Below are 19,457 nucleotides of genomic sequence, written 5' to 3' on the forward strand. Positions count from 1 at the left end.
GTATGCAACTCCTTGATGAAACCAGCTTCTCTCAGTCGATCAATTTTTGACAGCATAGCTTTGCGGTTTGGCTCCGAAAAACGCCGCAAAGGTTGTTTTATTGGTCTCGCTAATGGATCCAAGTTTAGGTGGTGCTCGGCAAGTTCCCTGGGTACTCCTGGCATGTCAGCTGGACACCATGCGAAGATTTTCCAGTGCTCACGGAGGAACTCGACGAGCGCGCTTTCCTATGCGAGGTCCATGTCTGTCGCGATGGACGTCGTCTTCTTTGGATCTGTCGGGTGAATCTGCACCTCCTTAGAATTTTTCGCAGTATTAAAGGTTGATTCTTTGTTAGGCCTTCCTACATCTGGTAGCACATCATAATCAGTCGTGAGCCTTGACGCCATGTACTCTGCTTGCATCCCGAAGGTTTCTGACAGTCGATGAAAATCCTTGTCACATTTATCGGCTAGCGCGAAGCTTCCTTTAACTGTGATTGGTCCCTTAGGTCCAGGCATCCTCCACAACAGGTATGTGTAATGTGGTACCGCCATAAACCTGGCATATGCTGGGCGTCCCAACAAAGCGTGGTACTGTGATGGGAAATCTACGACTTCAAACTCCAGCCTCTCTATCCTGTAGTTTTCTCGGGTCCCAAACTGAACGTCGAGATTGATCTTCCCCAACGGATAACTTGGCTTCTCTGGCGTGATGCTGATACGTCTCCGACGTATCGATAATTTCTTATGTTCCATGCCACATTATTGATGTTATCTACATGTTTTATGCACACTTTATGTCATATTCGTGCATTTTCTGGAACTAACCTATTAACAAGATGCCGAAGTGCCGATTCTTTTTCTCGCTGTTTTTGGTTTCAGAAATCCTAGTAAGGAAATATTCTCGGAATTGGACGAAATCAACGCCCAGGGGCCTATTTTGCCACGAAGCTTCCGTAAGTCCGAAGACGAAACGAAGTGGGGCCACAGGGTGCCCAAACCCTAGGCGGCGCGGCCCCCCCCTGGCCGCGCCGGCCTATGGTGTGGGGCCCCTGTGCCCCCTCCTGACTTGCCCTTCCGCCTACTTAAAGCCTCCGTGACGAAACCCCCAGTACCGAGAGCCACGATACGGAAAACCTTCCAGAGACGCCGCCAACGCCGATCCCATCTCGGGGGATCCAGGAGATCGCCTCCGGCACCCTGCCGGAGAGGGGAATCATCTCCCGGAGGACTCTACGCCGCCATGGTCGCCTCCGGTGTGATGTGTGAGTAGTCTACCCCTGGACTATGGGTCCATAGCAGTAGCTAGATGGTTGTCTTCTCCCCATTGTGCTATCATTGTCGGATCTTGTGAGCTGCCTAACATGATCAAGATCATCTATCTGTAATTCTATATGTTGCGTTTGTTGGGATCCGATGAATAGAGAATACTTGTTATGTTGATTATCAAAGCTATGTCTATGTGTTGTTTATGATCTTGCATGCTCTCCGTTATTAGTAGATGCTCTGGCCAAGTTGATGCTAGTAACTCCAAGAGGGAGTATTTATGCTCGATAGTGGGTTCATGTCTCCGTGAATCTGGAGGGGTGACAAGAACCTCTAAGGTTATGGATGTGCTGTTGCCACTAGGGATAAAACATTGGTGCTATGTTCAAGGATGTAGTCACTAGTTACATTACGCGCAATACTTAATGCAATTGTCTGTTGTTAGCAACTTAATACCGGAGGGGTTCGGATGATAACCTGAAGGTGGACTTTTTAGGCATAGATGCATGCTGGATGGCGGTCTATGTACTTTGTCGTAATGCCCAATTAAATCTCACTATACTCATCATGATATGTATGTGCATGGTCATGCCCTCTTTATTTGTCAATTGCCCAACTGTAATTTGTTCACCCAACATGCTGTTTATCTTATGGGAGAGACACCTCTAGTGAACTGTGGACCCCGGTCCAATTCTCTTTATCGAAATACAATCTCTTGCAATACTGTTCTACTGTTTTCTGCAAACAATCATCTTCCACACAATACGGTTAATCCTTTGTTACAGCAAGCCGGTGAGATTGACAACCTCACTGTTTCGTTGGGGCAAAGTACTTTGGTTGTGTTGTGCAGGTTCCACGTTGGCGCCGAATCCCGGTGTTGCGCCGCACTACATCCCGCCGCCATCAACCTTCAACGTGCTTCTTGGCTCCTCCTGGTTCGATAAACCTTGGTTTCTTTCTGAGGGAAAACTTGCTGCTGTGCGCATCATACCTTCCTCTTGGGGTTCCCAACGAGCGTGTGAGTTACGCGCCATCAAGCTAAATTTCTGGCGCCGTTGCCGGGGAGATCAAGACACGCTGCAAGGGGAGTCTCCACTTCTCAATCTCTTTACTTTGTTTTTGTCTTGCTTAGTTTTATTTACTACTTTGTTTGCTGCACTAAATCAAAATACAAAAAAATTAGTTACTAGTTTTACTTTATTTGCTATCTTGTTTACTATATCAAAAACACAAAAAAATTAGTTACTTGCATTTACTTTATCTAGTTTGCTTTATTTACTGTTGCTAAAATGGCCAACCCTGAAAATACTAAGTTGTGTGACTTCACAACCACAAATAATAATGATTTCTTATGCACACCTATTGCTCCACCTGCTACTACAGCAGAATTCTTTGAAATTAAACCTGCTTTACTGAATCTTGTTATGCGAGAGCAATTTTCTGGTGTTAGTTCTGATGATGCTGCTGCCCATCTTAATAATTTTGTTGAACTATGTGAAATGCAAAAATATAAAGATGTAGATGGTGACATTATAAAATTAAAATTGTTCCCTTTCTCATTAAGAGGAAGAGCTAAAGATTGGTTGCTATCTCTGCCTAAGAATAGTATTGATTCATGGACTAAATGCAAGGATGCTTTTATTGGTAGATATTATCCCCCTGCTAAAATTATATCTTTGAGGAGTAGCATAATGAATTTTAAACAATTAGATACTGAACATGTTGCTCAAGCTTGGGAAAGAATGAAATCTCTGGTTAAAAATTGCCCAACCCATGGACTGACTACTTGGATGATCATCCAAACCTTCTATGCAGGACTAAAATTTTCTTCACGGAATTTATTGGATTCAGCTGCTGGAGGTACCTTTATGTCCATCACTCTTGGTGAAGCAACAAAGCTTCTTGATAATATGATGATCAACTACTCTGAATGGCACACGGAAAGAGCTCCACAAGGTAAGAAGGTAAATTCTGTCGAAGAAACCTCTTCCTTGAGTGATAAGATTGATGCTATTATGTCTATGCTTGTGAATGATAGGACTAATATTGATCCTAATAATGTTCCATTAGCTTCATTGGTTGCACAAGAAGAACATGTTGATGTAAACTTCATTAAAAATAATAATTTCAACAACAATGCTTACCGGAACAATTCTAGTAACAACTATAGGCCATATCCTTATAATAATGGCAACGGCTATGCTAATTCTTATGGGAATTCTTACAACAATAATAGGAGTTCACCCCCTGGACTTGAAGCCATGCTTAAAGAATTTATTAGTACACAAACTGCTTTTAACAAATCTGTTGAAGAAAAGCTTGGGAAAATTGATATACTTGCTTCTAAAGTCGATAGTCTTGCTGCTGATGTTGATCTTTTGAAATCAAAAGTTATGCCTAATGAGAATCATCATAATAAAATTGTTACTACAGCAAATGCCATTCAAGTTAGAATTAATGAGAATATAAGATTAATGGCTGAACTGCGTGCTAGGTGGGATAGAGAAGAAAATGAAAAACTAGCTAAAGAGAAGAATGTAGCTAAAGTTTGGATTATTACCACCACTAGTAATGCTAATGCTACACATGTTGCTGCACCTCCTACTAATAATAATAAAAGAATTGGTGTTAGCAATGTTTCCACTTCTAATGCAAAGCGCGAGAAACCGCTCAAACTGCTAAATCTATTGAAATCGCTCGTGATAAAGCTGCTGAATTTTTTTCCAACATTGGGGATGATGATCCCATTGCTTTAGATTATAATGGTTTGAATTTTGATGATTGCCACATCTCTGAAGTTATAAAGTTCTTGCAAAAACTTGCTAAAAGTCCTAATGCTAGTGCTATAAATTTGGCTTTCACGCAACATATTACAAATGCTCTCATAAAAGCGAGAGAAGAGAAACTAGAGCGTGAAGCCTCTATTCCTAAAAAGCTAGAGGATGGTTGGGAGCCCATCATTAAGATGAAGGTTAAAGATTTTGATTGTAATGCTATATGTGATCTTGGTGCAAGTATTTCTGTTATGCCTAAGAAAATTTATGATATGCTTGACTTGCCACCGCTGAAAAATTGTTATTTGGATGTTAATCTTGCTGATCATTCTACAAAGAAACCTTTGGGTAAAGTTGATAATGTTCGCATTACCGTTAACAATAACCTTGTTCCCGTTGATTTTGTTGTTTTGGATATTGAATGCAATGCATCTTGTCCCATTATATTGGGAAGACCTTTTCTTGAATCGTTGGTGCTATCATTGATATGAAGGAAGGTAATATAAAATATCAATTTCCTCTCAAGAAAGGTATGGAACACTTCCCTAGAAAGAGAATGAAGGTACCTTTTGATTCTATTATGAGAACAAATTATGATGTTGATACTTCGTCTCTTGATAATACTTGATACACACTTTCTGCGCCTAGCTGAAAGGCGTTAAAGAAAAGCGCTTATGGGAGACAACCCATGTTTTTACCTACAGTACTTTGTTTTTATTTTGTGTCTTGGAAGTTGTTTACTACTGTAGCAACCTCTCCTTATCTTAGTTTTGTGTTTTGTTGTGCCAAGTTAAGCCGTTGATAGAAAAGTAAGTACTAGATTTGGATTACTGCACAGTTCCAGATTTCTTTGCTGTCACGAATCTGGGTCCACCTCCCTGTAGGTAGCTCAGAAAATTAAGCCAATTTACGTGCATGATCCTCAGATATGTACGCAACTTTCATTCAATTTGAGCATTTTCATTTGAGCAAGTATGGTGCCATTTTAAAATTTGTCAATACGAACTGTTCTGTTTTGACAGATTCTGCCTTTTATTTCGCATTGCCTCTTTTGCTATGATGGATGAATTTCTTTGATCCATTAATGTCCAGTAGCATTATGCAATGTCCAGAAGTGTTAAGAATGATTGTGTCACCTCTGAATATGTTAATTTTTATTGTGCACTAACCCTCTAATAAGTTGTTTCGAGTTTGGTGTGGAGGAAGTTTTCAAGGATCAAGAGAGGAGTATGATGCAACATGATCAAGGAGAGTGAAAGCTCTAAGCTTGGGGATGCCCCGGTGGTTCACCCCTGCATATATCAAGAAGACTCAAGCGTCTAAGCTTGGGGATGCCCAAGGCATCCCCTTCTTCATCGACAACATTATCAGGTTCCTCCCCTGAAACTATATTTTTATTCCATCACATCTTATGTGCTTTTCTTGGAGCGTCAGTTTGTTTTTGTTTTTTGTTTTGTTTGAATAAAATGGATCCTAGCATTCACCTTATGGGAGAGAGACACGCTCCGCTGTAGCATATGGACAAGTATGTCCTTGGTTTCTACTCATAGTATTCATGGCGAAGTTTCTCCTTCGTTAAATTGTTATATGGTTGGAATTGGAAAATGATACATGTAGTAATTGCTATTAATGTCTTGGGTAATGTGATACTTGGCAATTGTTGTGCTCATGATTAAGCTCTTGCATCATATGCTTTGCACCCATTAATGAAGAAATACATAGAGCATGCTAAAATTTGGTTTGCATATTTGGTTTCTCTAAGGTCTAGATAATTTCTAGTATTGAGTTTGAACAACAAGGAAGACGGTGTAGAGTCTTATAATGTTTTCAATATGTCTTTTATGTGAGTTTTGCTGCACCGGTTCATCCTTGTGTTTGTTTCAAATAAGCCTTGCTAGCCTAAACCTTGTATCGAGAGGGAATACTTCTCATGCATCCAAAATACTTGAGCCAACCACTATGCCATTTGTGTCCACCATACCTACCTACTACATGGTATTTTCCGCCATTCCAAAGTAAATTGCTTGAGTGCTACCTTTAAAATTCCATCATTCACCTTTGCAATATATAGCTCATGGGACAAATAGCTTAAAAACTATTGTGGTATTGAATATGTAATTATGCACTTTATCTCTTATTAAGTTGCTTGTTGTGCGATAACCATGTTCACTGGGGACGCCATCAACTATTCATTGTTGAATTTCATGTGAGTTGCTATGCATGTTCGTCTTGTCTGAAGTAAGAGCGATCTACCACCCTATGGTTAAGCATGCATATTGTTAGAGAAGAACATTGGGCCGCTAACTAAAGCCATGATCCATGGTGGAAGTTTCAGTTTTGGACATATATCCTCAATCTCAAATGAGAAAATTATTAATTGTTGTTACATGCTTATGCATAAAAGAGGAGTCCATTATCTGTTGCCTATGTTGTCCCGGTATGGATGTCTAAGTTGAAGAATAATCAATAGCGAGAAATCCAATGCGAGCTTTCTCCTTAGACCTTTGTACAGGCGGCATAGAGGTACCCCTTTGTGACAGTTGGTCAAAACATGTGCATTGTGATGATCCGGTAGTCCAAGCTAATTAGGACAAGGTGCGGGCACTATTAGTACACTATGCATGAGGCTTGCAACTTGTAAGATATAATTTACATGATACATATGCTTTATTACTACCGTTGACAAAATTGTTTCATGTTTTCAAAATCAAAGCTCTAGCACAAATATAGCAATCGATGCTTTTCCTCTATGGAGGACAATTCTTTTATTTTCAATGTTGAGTCAGTTCACCTATTTCTCTCCACCTCAAGAAGCAAACACTTGTGTGAACTGTGTATTGATTCCTACATACTTGCTTATTGCACTTGTTATATTACTCTATGTTGACAATATCCATGAGATATACATGTTACAAGTTGAAAGCAACCGCTGAAACTTAATCTTCTTTTGTGTTGCTTCAATGCCTTTACTTTGAATTATTGCTTTATGAGTTAACTCTTATGCAAGACTTAATTGATGCTTGTCTTGAAGTGCTATTCATGAAAAGTCTTTGCTTTATGATTCACTTGTTTACTCATGTCATATACATTGTTTTGATCGCTGCATTCACTACATATGCTTTACAAATAGTATGATCAAGATTATGATGGCATGTCACTCCGAAATTATCCGTGTTATCGTTTTACACCTTCTGGACGAGCAGAACTAAGCTTGGGGATGCTGATACGTCTCCGACGTATCGATAATTTCTTATGTTCCATGCCACATTATTGATGTTATCTACATGTTTTATGCACACTTTATGTCATATTCGTGCATTTTCTGGAACTAACCTATTAACAAGATGCCGAAGTGCCGATTCTTGTTTTCTGCTGTTTTTGGTTTAAGAAATCCTAGTAAGGAAATATTCTCGGAATTGGACGAAATCAACGCCCAGGGGCCTATTTTGCCACGAAGCTTCCAGAAGTCCGAAGACGAAACGAAGTGGGGCCACAGGGTGCCCAAACCCTAGGGCGGCGTGGCCCCCCCTGGCCGCGCCGGCCTATGGTGTGGGGCCCCTGTGCCCCCTCCTGACTTGCCCTTCCGCCTACTTAAAGCCTCCGTGACGAAACCCCCAGTACCGAGAGCCACGATACGGAAAACCTTCCAGAGACGCCGCCAACGCCGATCCCATCTCGGGGATCCAGGAGATCGCCTCCGGCACCCTGCCGGAGAGGGGAATCATCTCCGGAGGACTCTACGCCGCCATGGTCGCCTCCGGTGTGATGTGTGAGTAGTCTACCCACGGACTATGGGTCCATAGCAGTAGCTAGATGGTTGTCTTCTCCCCATTGTGCTATCATTGTCGGATCTTGTGAGCTGCCTAACATGATCAAGATCATCTATCTGTAATTCTATATGTTGCGTTTGTTGGGATCCGATGAATAGAGAATACTTGTTATGTTGATTATCAAAGCTATGTCTATGTGTTGTTTATGATCTTGCATGCTCTCCGTTATTAGTAGATGCTCTGGCCAAGTTGATGCTAGTAACTCCAAGAGGGAGTATTTATGCTCGATAGTGGGTTCATGTCTCCGTGAATCTGGAGGGGTGACAAGAACCTCTAAGGTTATGGATGTGCTGTTGCCACTAGGGATAAAACATTGGTGCTATGTTCAAGGATGTAGTCACTAGTTACATTACGCGCAATACTTAATGCAATTGTCTGTTGTTAGCAACTTAATACTGGAGGGGGTTCGGATGATAACCTGAAGGTGGACTTTTTAGGCATAGATGCATGCTGGATGGCGGTCTATGTACTTTGTCGTAATGCCCAATTAAATCTCACTATACTCATCATGATATGTATGTGCATGGTCATGCCCTCTTTATTTGTCAATTGCCCAACTGTAATTTGTTCACCCAACATGCTGTTTATCTTATGGGAGAGACACCTCTAGTGAACTGTGGACCCCGGTCCAATTCTCTTTACTGAAATACAATCTCTTGCAATCTTGTTCTACTGTTTTCTCGCAAACAATCATCTTCCACACAATACGGTTAATCCTTTGTTCTGACAAGCCGGTGAGATTGACAACCTCACTGTTTCGTTGGGGCAAAGTACTTTGGTTGTGTTGTGCAGGTTCCACGTTGGCGCCGGAATCCCTGGTGTTGCGCCGCACTACATCCCGCCGCCATCAACCTTCAACGTGCTTCTTGGCTCCTCCTGGTTCGATAAACCTTGGTTTCTTTCTGAGGGAAAACTTGCTGCTGTGCGCATCATACCTTCCTCTTGGGGTTCCCAACGAGCGTGTGAGTTACGCGCCATCAGATGCCATGGAAACGTGTGTCAGTTGGTTTCAGATTTGCCAGAGATATGTTCATCTTCCTTAATGTGTCTGCATACATAAGGTTTAGGCTGCTGCCTCCATCTATGAATACTCGAGATACGTTGAATCCCGCGATTACTGCTGGTAAGATAAGTGTTGACTGCCCTGGTCGAGGAACTTGCTGCGGTTGATCCGCTATTATGAAGCCAATATCTTGCCCTGACCAATTGAGGTACTCAACCGTTGGTGGAGGCATCTTCTCTGCCATGAACACCTGTCGCGAGATTACTTTTTGAGCTCTATTGGATGGCCTGCCTTTCTGAATCATCGAGACCGCTCCGTTGGAATTGGGATCAACGTAAGGTGGTGGTGCTGGTGCTACCGCTATTCTGAGCTGGTGTCGATTTTCGTCCGTAATTGCGGGAGGAGGTGGCAAGTGGATCTCACTCCTGGGCCCTTGAGGGTTTCTATTTGTCGCCTGGGCATTAGCGTGCCCTGCCCACCTTAACATTGCCTGAAAATTTCGGCAATCCTTTTGCAAGTGTCCAGACTGTCTCTTTCCGTTGTTGTCGAGATAGAAATGCATCTGACACGGCCCGTTCATCATCTCCTCGGGGGACACGAAAGGTCTCTAGAACCTTGGTCCATTATTTTGCCTGTTGTTTCGGGAGTCATCTCTATTGTCGCATCGCTGCTCGTTGCTCTTTTGATAGCAATCTCTATTATTTCCTCCAGCGCTTGCTCGAAAGCCAGCCGAAATTTGTCCAGGAGCATCATAGCTCGAGTACTGCCGAGGATATCGTCGCCTATTTTGATAATTTCGACCGCGGTCCTCCTCTGGTGACCTATGTCGTTTGTTGTGAACAACATCTTCTCCATCTGCCCATCTGTTTGCTATCTCCATCAACGCGGATACTGTCTTTGGGTTAGTTCTCCCCAAGTCCTCGACAAAATCTCCCCGCATGATTCCTGCGACAAACGCATCTATCACTCTCTCGTCAGATATATTCTCTGCCGAGTTTTTAATGATATTCCACCTTTGGATGTACTTTCTCATTGATTCGTCTGGCTTTTGTCGACACGCCCTCAGTTGCTCTAGTGATGCGGGTTTTTTGCATGTGGACCGGAAATTCTTGACGAACACATCCTCGAAGCTATCCCAGCTGTCGATAGATCCTGGAGGAAGCTTTTTTATCCAAGATCACGCAGTCCACTCAGATGTACCTGGATGCTCTGCATAGCTGTTGCTCTGGTTCCTCCTGTCAGCTTCACTGTCTCGAGATAATCGACTAGCCAATCCTCTGGATCTTGCAGGCCGTCGAATTTTTTGAAGTTATCGGGCAATTTGAACCCTGAAGGAACTCGAGTTTTTCGGACCCTCCTTGTAAAGCACGGCAGCCCGCACATATCCTCTTCCTCTATCTCTGGGGAGTGCCGATGTTCCCTTCTACTTTGTCGTGCTCTGTCCACCCTTGCTTGCACTGTTGTGTCTCTTGCTCCACTTGTTCTCTCGGGAACTGTTGCTGCTGCCGTAGGTCGTGGATTATTTTGCCTTGCTGTTCCTTCGGGAGGTGTTGCTGCAAACGCCGTTCCCATGGCCCCAACACCTGCCATGGCCATATTGTACAATGCTTCTCTTAGATCTCCGGGAGGTGGCCTGGATGCAAGGATAAAGGCTTGTGTCGCCATATACCCAGCTTCCGGTGTTTTAGGGATAATGTTTCCTCTCGTGTCTATCGACATAAAGGACATATCAAGGTTTTGAACCAAGTGCTCTCTATCAGCTTCAGGTATGTTTTATAGCCTAGATCTTGCCCTATTCCGAGCTTCTCTGTGGCTATCTCCTGAAGTTCCTGAATGTCGACTTAATTCTGCCCTTCGCCTGCTTGATGCGGAAGCTGCTTCCTGCCTTCTATCCAACTCGATTTTCTGCTTCTCAAGCTCCCGCCTGGTTCGTGCAAGCCTATATTGATATGCTTGTAACTCCTCATGTGTCGCCGTTACAGTCATTGGCTCTGTACCATTAATAGCTCTTGCAAATCGATCCCATACTTCCTGTGGAAATCGCACCATCTCTCGTGTCCCTGGTCCAATATATTTTGTTCCTAGACCTCTCGTGAGATCTGCAGGATCGACATATGGATTCCCTGCCTCGTCGAAGTTCTCTGATGTCTCCTCTTGTGGGCGACTCGGATCTCCGATTACATAGATCTGATGATATTTTGGATACTGAACCATGCTGGGTTTGGTGACACCATCATAGAGATTGGTGAATACCTTGCCAACGGTAGTGGATCTGTCGATGAAGTTGAAGCTGTCGAAGCTATTCGAGTCATCGCTTATATCTGAGTCCGCAGACGACTCGAAGGACATGTCGCTGAAGATCTTGGCGAGCTTTTCGCTTGCCCTAGTGCTGATGAAGCGTGGCGATGAAGTCTCCTCTTCGCCTGTCTCGATTGATGATGTTGAGTTCGAAAAATCGGAATCGACCGCCGATAATCCCGACAAGATCGGAATTTCGAGATGATACGCTCCCTCCTTCTCGACGCGAAAGTGGAACCTTCCGAACGTCATCTCCATAGGCTCCTCCAGATACGCATATGCATCCAAACGGGAGGGCGGGTGAGGAACAAAATCGACAGGACTAGTTTCGATCTGTTTACCTCGATCCATCGCGTTGCTTGCTGTTGATGAAGTCGACGATCTTGAACGTGCCATCGAGATCAGATCCTTGACGCCACTAATTCCCACAGATGGCGCCAATTGGCAAGGGATTAACTTGTCAATGCCTACGGGTTGTAGACTAGGGTTTTAGTTAGAAGTAGAGGGCAAGTAGATCTCGAAGGTTTCAGCCGAAAAGTACTCGACGATATGAAAACTAGGGTTTGTGAGACAATGAATCGATGCTTTCTTTGTCCCTCGACTCCCCCTTATATAGGAGGTGGAGCCGAGGGATTCGTGATGTACAAGTTACAGAGTCCGGGAAGGTTTCAAACTCATCCCATAATATTACAAGTTGGGCTTCCGAATTCTTCTTATCCTTCGGGTCGTGGGCCTTTAGTAAACCCCGGGTACCATCTTCAGCAGGCCCATTGGGGATGCCTATGTCAACGATAACAAGGATAATTTCTGAAGTGACATGCTACTATCATAATCTTGATCAATACTATTGTAAAGCATATGAGATGAATGAAGTGATTCAAAGCAATGGTAAAGATAATGACTAAACAACTGAATCATATAGCAAAGACTTTTCATGAATAGTACTTTCAAGACAAGCATCAGTAAGACTTGCATAGGAGTTAACTCATAAAGCAATAAATTCTTAGTAGAAGGCTTTGAAGCAATTCAAAGGAAGATATAAGTTTCAGCAGTTGCTTTCAACTTCAACATGTATATCTCATGGATGTATATCTCATGGATGATTGTCAACACAAAGTAATATGATGGATGCAAATAAGCAAGTATGTAGGAATCAATGCACACAGTTGACACAAGTGTTTGCTTCTAAGATAGAAAGAAGTAGGTAAACTGACTCAACATAAAGTAAAAGAAAGGCCCTTCGCAGAGGGAAGCATGGATTACTATTTTTGTGCTAGAGCTTTTATTTTGAAAACATAGAAACGATTTTGTCAACGGTAGTAATAATTCATATGTGTTATGCATAAGATATCCTATAAGTTGCAAGCCTCATGCATAGAATACCAATAGTGCTCGCACCTTGTCCTAATTAGCTTGGATTTACATGGATTATCATTGCATTACATATGTTTCAACCAAGTATCACAAAGGGGTACCTCTATGTCGCCTGTACAAAGGTTCAAGGAGATAGATCGCATTTGATTTCTCATTTTTGATAGATCTCAACTAAGGACATCCATACCGGGACAACATAGAAAACAGATAATGGACTCCTCTTTAATGCATAAGCATTCAAAAAAAAGATAATATTCTCATAAGAGATTGAGGATTGATGTCCAAACTGAAACTTCCACCATGATACATGGCTTTGGTTAGCGGCCCAATGTTCTTCTCTAACAATATGCATACTCAAACCATTTAATCATGATAAATCACCCTTACTTCAGACAAGACGAACATGCATAGCAACTCACATGATATTCAACAAAGGTGTAATAGTTGATGGCGTCCCCAGAAACATGGTTACCGCTCAACAAGCAACTTATAAGAAATAAGATACATAAGCTACATATTCTTTACCACAATAGTTTTAAGGCTATTTTCCCATGAGCTATATATTGGAAAGACAAGGAATGAAATTTTAAAGGTAGCACTCAAGTAATTTACTTTGGAATGGCAGAGAAATACCATGTAGTAGGTAGGTATGGTGGACACAAATGGCATAGGTTTTGGCTCAAGGTTTTTGGATGCACGAGAAGCATTCCCTCTCAGTACAAGGATTTGGGCTAGCAAGGTTGTTTGAAGCAAACACAAGTATGAACCGGTACAACAAAACTTACATAAGAACATATTGCAAGCATTATAAGACTCTACACTGTCTTCCTTGTTGTTCAAACACTTCACCAGAAAATATCTAGACTTTAGAGAGACCAATCATGTAAACCAACATTTAACAAGCTCTATGGTAGTTCTTCACTCATAGGTGCAAAGTACATGATGCAAGAGCTTAAACATGATCGATTTGAGAAAAACAATTGCCAAGTATCAAATTATTCAAGACCATATACCAATTACCACATGAAGCATTTTCTGTTTCCAACCAAATAACAATGAACGAAGCAGTTTTAACCATCGCCATGAACATTAAAAGTAAATCTAAGAACACCAGTGTTCATATGAACGAGCGGAGCGTGTCTCTTTCCCAAACAAAGAATGCTAGGATCCGATTTTATTCAAACAAAAACTAAAATAAAAACATACAGACGCTCCAAGTAAAGCACATAAGATGTGACGGAATAAAAATATAGTTTCACTAGAGGTGACCTGATAAGTTGTCGATGAAGAAGGGGATGCCTTGGGAGGCATCCCCAAACTTAGATGCTTGAGTCTTCTTGAAATATGCAGGGATGAACCACGGGGGCATCCCCAAGCTAAGACTTTTCACTCTTCTTGATCATATTGTATCATCCTCCTCTCTTGACCCTTGAAAACTTCCTTCACACCGAACTTCTCATAAACTTCATTAGAGGGGTTAGTACTCAAAAAACTTTAATCCACTTTGGTCCTGTAGTGACACATTGCAAGAACTAAATAAAACATTAGCTACAGCTCTCCAAGTCTAGAAAGCCTTGCTTAAAGTCCACAAGAGACAATGCAATAAAACAGAGATAGAATCTGTCAAAACAGAACAGCCAGTAAAGACGAATTTTTAAGAGGTATGTTGCTCAAATCAGAAAACTCAAAACTAATGAAAGTTGCGTACATATCTAAGGAACACGCATGAAAATTGGCAGATTTTTCTGAGTTTCCTACAGAGAGCCCTGCTCAAATTCGTGACAGATAGAAATCTGTTTCTGCGCAGAAATCCAAATCTAGCATCAACCTTCTATTAGAGACTTTACTTGGCACAACATTGCAATAAAATAAAGATAAGGAGAGGTTGCTACAGTAGTAACAACTTCCAAGACTCAAATATAAAACAAAAGTGCAGAATAAAAACATGGGTTATCTCCCAAGAAGTGTTTTCTTTATAGCCATTAAGATGGGCTCAGCAATTTTAATGATGCTCACATAAGGATGAGAGTTGAAGCAAAGAGAGCATCAAAAAGCAAGTATGAAACAAATTTAAGCCTAACCCACTTCCTATGAAAAGGAATCTTGTAAATAAACAAGTCATGTAAGCATAACACAACAAGCATGGAAAGGCAACACAAGCGCGACTTCAAGATTCTCAACATAAAGAGGGGAAACTTAATATTATTAAGATGCATGTAACCATGTTTCCCTCTCTCATAATAACTTTCAGTAGCATCATGAACAAACTCAACAATATAACTATCACATAAAGCATTCTTATCATGAGTCTCATGCATAAAATAATTACTAGTCCCAACATAAGCATAGTCATTCTTATTAATTGTAGTGGGAGCAAATTCAGCAAAGTAGCTATCATTATTATTCTCATCACCATAATCATCAAATATAGGAGGCATAGTATAATCATAATAAACTTTATCCTCCATAGTAGGTGGCACCAAAATACCACTATCATTATAATCATCATAAATGGGAGGCAAAGTATCATCAAAGAAAATTTTCTCCTCAAAACTTGGGGGACTAAAAATATCATGCTCATCAAAACCAGCTTCCCCAAGCTTAGAATTTTCCATAGCATTAGCAACAATGGTGTTCAAAGCATTCATACTAATAACATTGCCATTAGCATGCATATAAGGTTCCATAGGTTTTTTAATTTTCTCTTCAAACACCTCATGTCCTAACTCAAGATAAATTTCATAAAGATCTCTAATTTTTTTTGTTGTTTTCCATTAAGCCTAACTAGTGAAATAAAAACAAGAAACAAAAAGATGCAATTGCAGGATCTAAAGGAAATAACTTCGAGCACTCACACACCGAAAACAGTGCTAGGAAATAGCTTAGTAGTCGGAGGATGTGAATACCTTTTACCTTACCTCCCCGGCAACGGCGCCAGAAAATAGCTTGATGTCTACGCACGCTTCTATTCCTGTAGACAGTGTTGGGCCTCCAAGAGCAGAGGTTTGTAGAACAGCAGCAAGTTTCCCTTAAGTGAATCACCCAAGGTTTATCGAACTCAGGGAGGTAGAGGTCAAAGATATCCCTCTCAAGCAACCCTGCAATTAAGATACAAGAAGTCTCTTGTGTCCCAACACACCTAATACACTTGTCAGATGTATAGGTGCACTAGTTCGGCGAAGAGATAGTGAAATACAAGTAATATGGATGATTATAAGTAGTAATTGCAATCTGAAATAAAAATGGCAGCAAGCAAACATGTAGCAGAACTTGTCGGAAACGGTGTTTCAATGCTTAGAAATAAGGCCTAGGGATCATACTTTCACTAGTGGACACTCTCAACAATGATCACATAAATAAATAACTTCTCTTCACTTGTGCTACTTTCTCACACTCTCTTGTTGGATAACAAACACCATTCATTGTGTAGGGCTATAAAAGCACACCTCAAGCCGGAGTAAACGAGCTCCACAACATCCGGAGTTCATATTTAAGTAACCTCTAGAGTGCATAATAGACCATTGCAATTTAGACCGAGTACTAACATAGCATACACACTGTCAACAATAGCTATGAAAGGGGGAATAGATCGCATCAATACTATCATAGTAATAGTTAACTTCATAATCTACAAGAGATTACAATCATAACCTACGCCAAGTACTACATGATGCACACACTGTCAACATTACATCATGGAGGAGGAATAGACTACTTTAATAACATCACTAGAGTAGCACATAGATTAATTGTGATACAAAGCTCATGATCACATAAAGATCGCACCATGGGAGAGAGAGAGATGAACCACATAGCTACCGGTAGAGCCCTCGGCCTCGGGGGAGAACTACTCCTTCCTCATCATAGGAGACAACAACGACGATGAAGATGGCGGTGGTGTCGATGGAGATGACTCCGGGGGCAATTCCCCATCCCGGCGGCGTGCCGGAACAGATACTTCTGTCCCCCGAAATGGAGTTTCGCGATGGCGGCGGCGTCCCTGGAGTCTTTCTGGAGTTTCGTCAATTGGTGTCGGGTTTTTAGGGCACTAGAGATTATATAGACGAAGAGGCAGCCTCGGAGGGGCAACAGGGCTCCCTCACCACATGGCGGCGCGGCCAGGGTGGGACCCGCGTGTAGGGATTCGTTGCAAAGAAAACAAAAAATTTCCTACCGCGAACACGCAATCCAAGCCAAGATGCAATCTAGAAGACGGTAGCAACGAGGGGATGATCGAGACTCACCCTTGAAGAGTTCCAAAGCCTACAAGATGAGGCTCTTGTTGCTGCGGTAGACGTTCACTTGCCGCTTGCAAAAGCGCGTAGAAGATCTTGATCACGGCGCCACGAACGGGCAGCACCTCCGTACTCGGTCACACGTTCGGTGTTGATGAAGTCGATGTCCACCTCCCCGTTCTAGCGGGCAGCGGAAGTAGTAGCTCCTCTTGAATCCGGCAGCACGACGGCGTGGTGGCGGTGGTGGTGGAGAACTCCGGCGGAGCTTCGCTAAGCGTGCGGGAGAGAAGGAGGAGTGGGGCGGCTAGGGTTTGGGGAGAGGGGGGCGCCGGCCACTTAAGGGGTGCGGCCACCTTGTGGTGTTGGGGTGGCCGGCCCCCTCCCCTTGGCCCTCATTATATAGGTGGAACACCCAAGAGTTGGTCTACAAGTCTTCGAATAAGACCCCAAACCAAAACCTTCCATATGACATGAAACCTACCCAAACTAGGACTCCCACTAGAGGTGGGATTCCCACCTTCCCTTGGGCGGTTTGATGTAATCAAAGTACCTTTCCGGTATAAGTGATTTACATGATCTCATGGTCATAAGGACTAGGTAACTATGTATCGAAAGCTTATAGCAAATAACTTAATGACGTGATCTTATGCTATGCTTAATTGGGTGTGTCCATTACATCATTCATACAATGATATAACCTTGTTATTAATAACATCCAATGTTCATGATTATGAAACTAATCATCCATTAATCAACAAGCTAGTTAAGAGGCATACTAGGGACTCTTTGTTGTTTACATATCACACATGTATCAATGTTTCGGTTAATACAATTATAGCATGGTATATAAACATTTATCATAAACATAAAGATATATAATAACCACTTTTATTATTGCCTCTTGGGCATATCTCCAACAGTCTCCCACTTGCACTAGAGTCAATAATCTAGATTACATTGTAATGTACCTAACACCCATGGCATTCTGGTGTTGGTCATGCTTTGCCCTAGGGAGAGCTTTAATCAACGGATCTGGTACATTCAGATCAGTGTGTACTTTGCAAATCTTACTTCTCCATCTTCGATGTACTCGCGAATCGAGTGGTAACGCAGCTTGATATGCTTCAGCCTCTTGTGTGACCTTGGTTCTTGTGCATTGGCGATGGCACCCATGTTGTCACAGTAGATGACTAGTGGGTCCAATGCACTAGGAACCACACCGAGCTCTACAATGAACCTCTTCATCCATACCGCTTCTGATGAAGCCTCTGAAGCCGCTATGTACTCTGATTCTGTTGAAGACTTCGCCACCGTGCACTGCTTCGAGCTTGCCCAGCTTACTGCAGCACCATTCAATATAAACATGTACCCAGACTGTGACTTAGAGTCATCAGGATCAGTGTTCCAACTTGCATCGGTGTAACCGCTTACAACGAGCTCTTGGTCACCTCCATAACAAAGAAACATATCCTTAGTTCTTTTCAAGTACTTCAGGATATTCTTGACCGCTGTCCAGTGTTCCATTCCTGGATCACTTTGATATCTGCTAGTCAAACTAACAAAGATGTGCTATATCCGGTCTAGTACATAACATGGCATACATGATAGATCCTATCGCGAGGCATAGGGGATATTACTCATCCTTTCTCTTTCTTCTGCCGTAGCCGGTCCTTGAGTCTTACTCAAGACCTTGCCTGGTAACATAGGTAAGAACCCTTTCTTACTTTCGTCCATTCTAAACTTCTTTAGAATCTTGTCCAGATATGTACTCTGTGATAGCCCTAGTAGGCGTCTTGATCTATCTCTATAAATCTTGATGCCTAATATATACGATGCTTCACCAAGGTCTTTCATTGAAAAACTATTAATCAAATAACCTTTTACACTGCTTAATAGTTCTATATCATTCCCAATCAATAATATGTCATCTACATATAATATCAGGAATGCTACAGAGCTCCCACTCACTTTCTTGTAAATACAGGCCTCTCCATGACACTGTATAAACCCGAAGTTTTTGATCACCTTATCAAAGCGTCGATTCCAACTTCTTGATGCTTGCTTCAGTCCATAGATTGAACGATGAAGTTTGCATACTTTGTCAGCATTTTTAGGATCGACAAAACCTTTGGGTTGTACCATATACAACTCTTCCTCAATGTCTCCATTAAGGAACGCCGTTTTGACATCCATCTGCCAAATCTCATAATCGAAAAATGCAGCTATTGCTAACAAAATCCTCATAGATTTTAGCTTCACTACAGGTGAGAACGTCTCATCGTAGTCAACTCCTTGAATTTGTCGGAAACCCTTTGCGACAATCGAGCTTTATAGACAGTAATATTACCATCAGCATCTGTTTTTCTCTTGAAAATCCATTTATTCTCGACAGCCTTGCGGCTATCAGGTAAGTCTACCAAAGTCCATACTTTGTTATCATACATGGATCCCATTTCGGATTTCATGGCTTCTTGCCATTTGTTGGAATCTGGGCTCATCATCGCTTCTTCATACGTTGCAGGGTCCTCATCATTGTTGTCCACAATCATGACATTTAGACAAGGATCATACCAATCAGGAGTGGCACGTTCCCTTGTCGATCTGCGAGGTTCAGTAGTTTCCTCGTTCGAAGTTTCATGATCATTATCATTAGCTTCCTCTGTTGCCGGTGCGGTGATGCAGAACAGTTTCCGGTT

The sequence above is a fragment of the Lolium perenne genome, chromosome 3 (genome assembly GCF_019359855.2).
Source record: "Lolium perenne isolate Kyuss_39 chromosome 3, Kyuss_2.0, whole genome shotgun sequence".
Taxonomy (NCBI): Eukaryota; Viridiplantae; Streptophyta; class Magnoliopsida; order Poales; family Poaceae; genus Lolium; species Lolium perenne.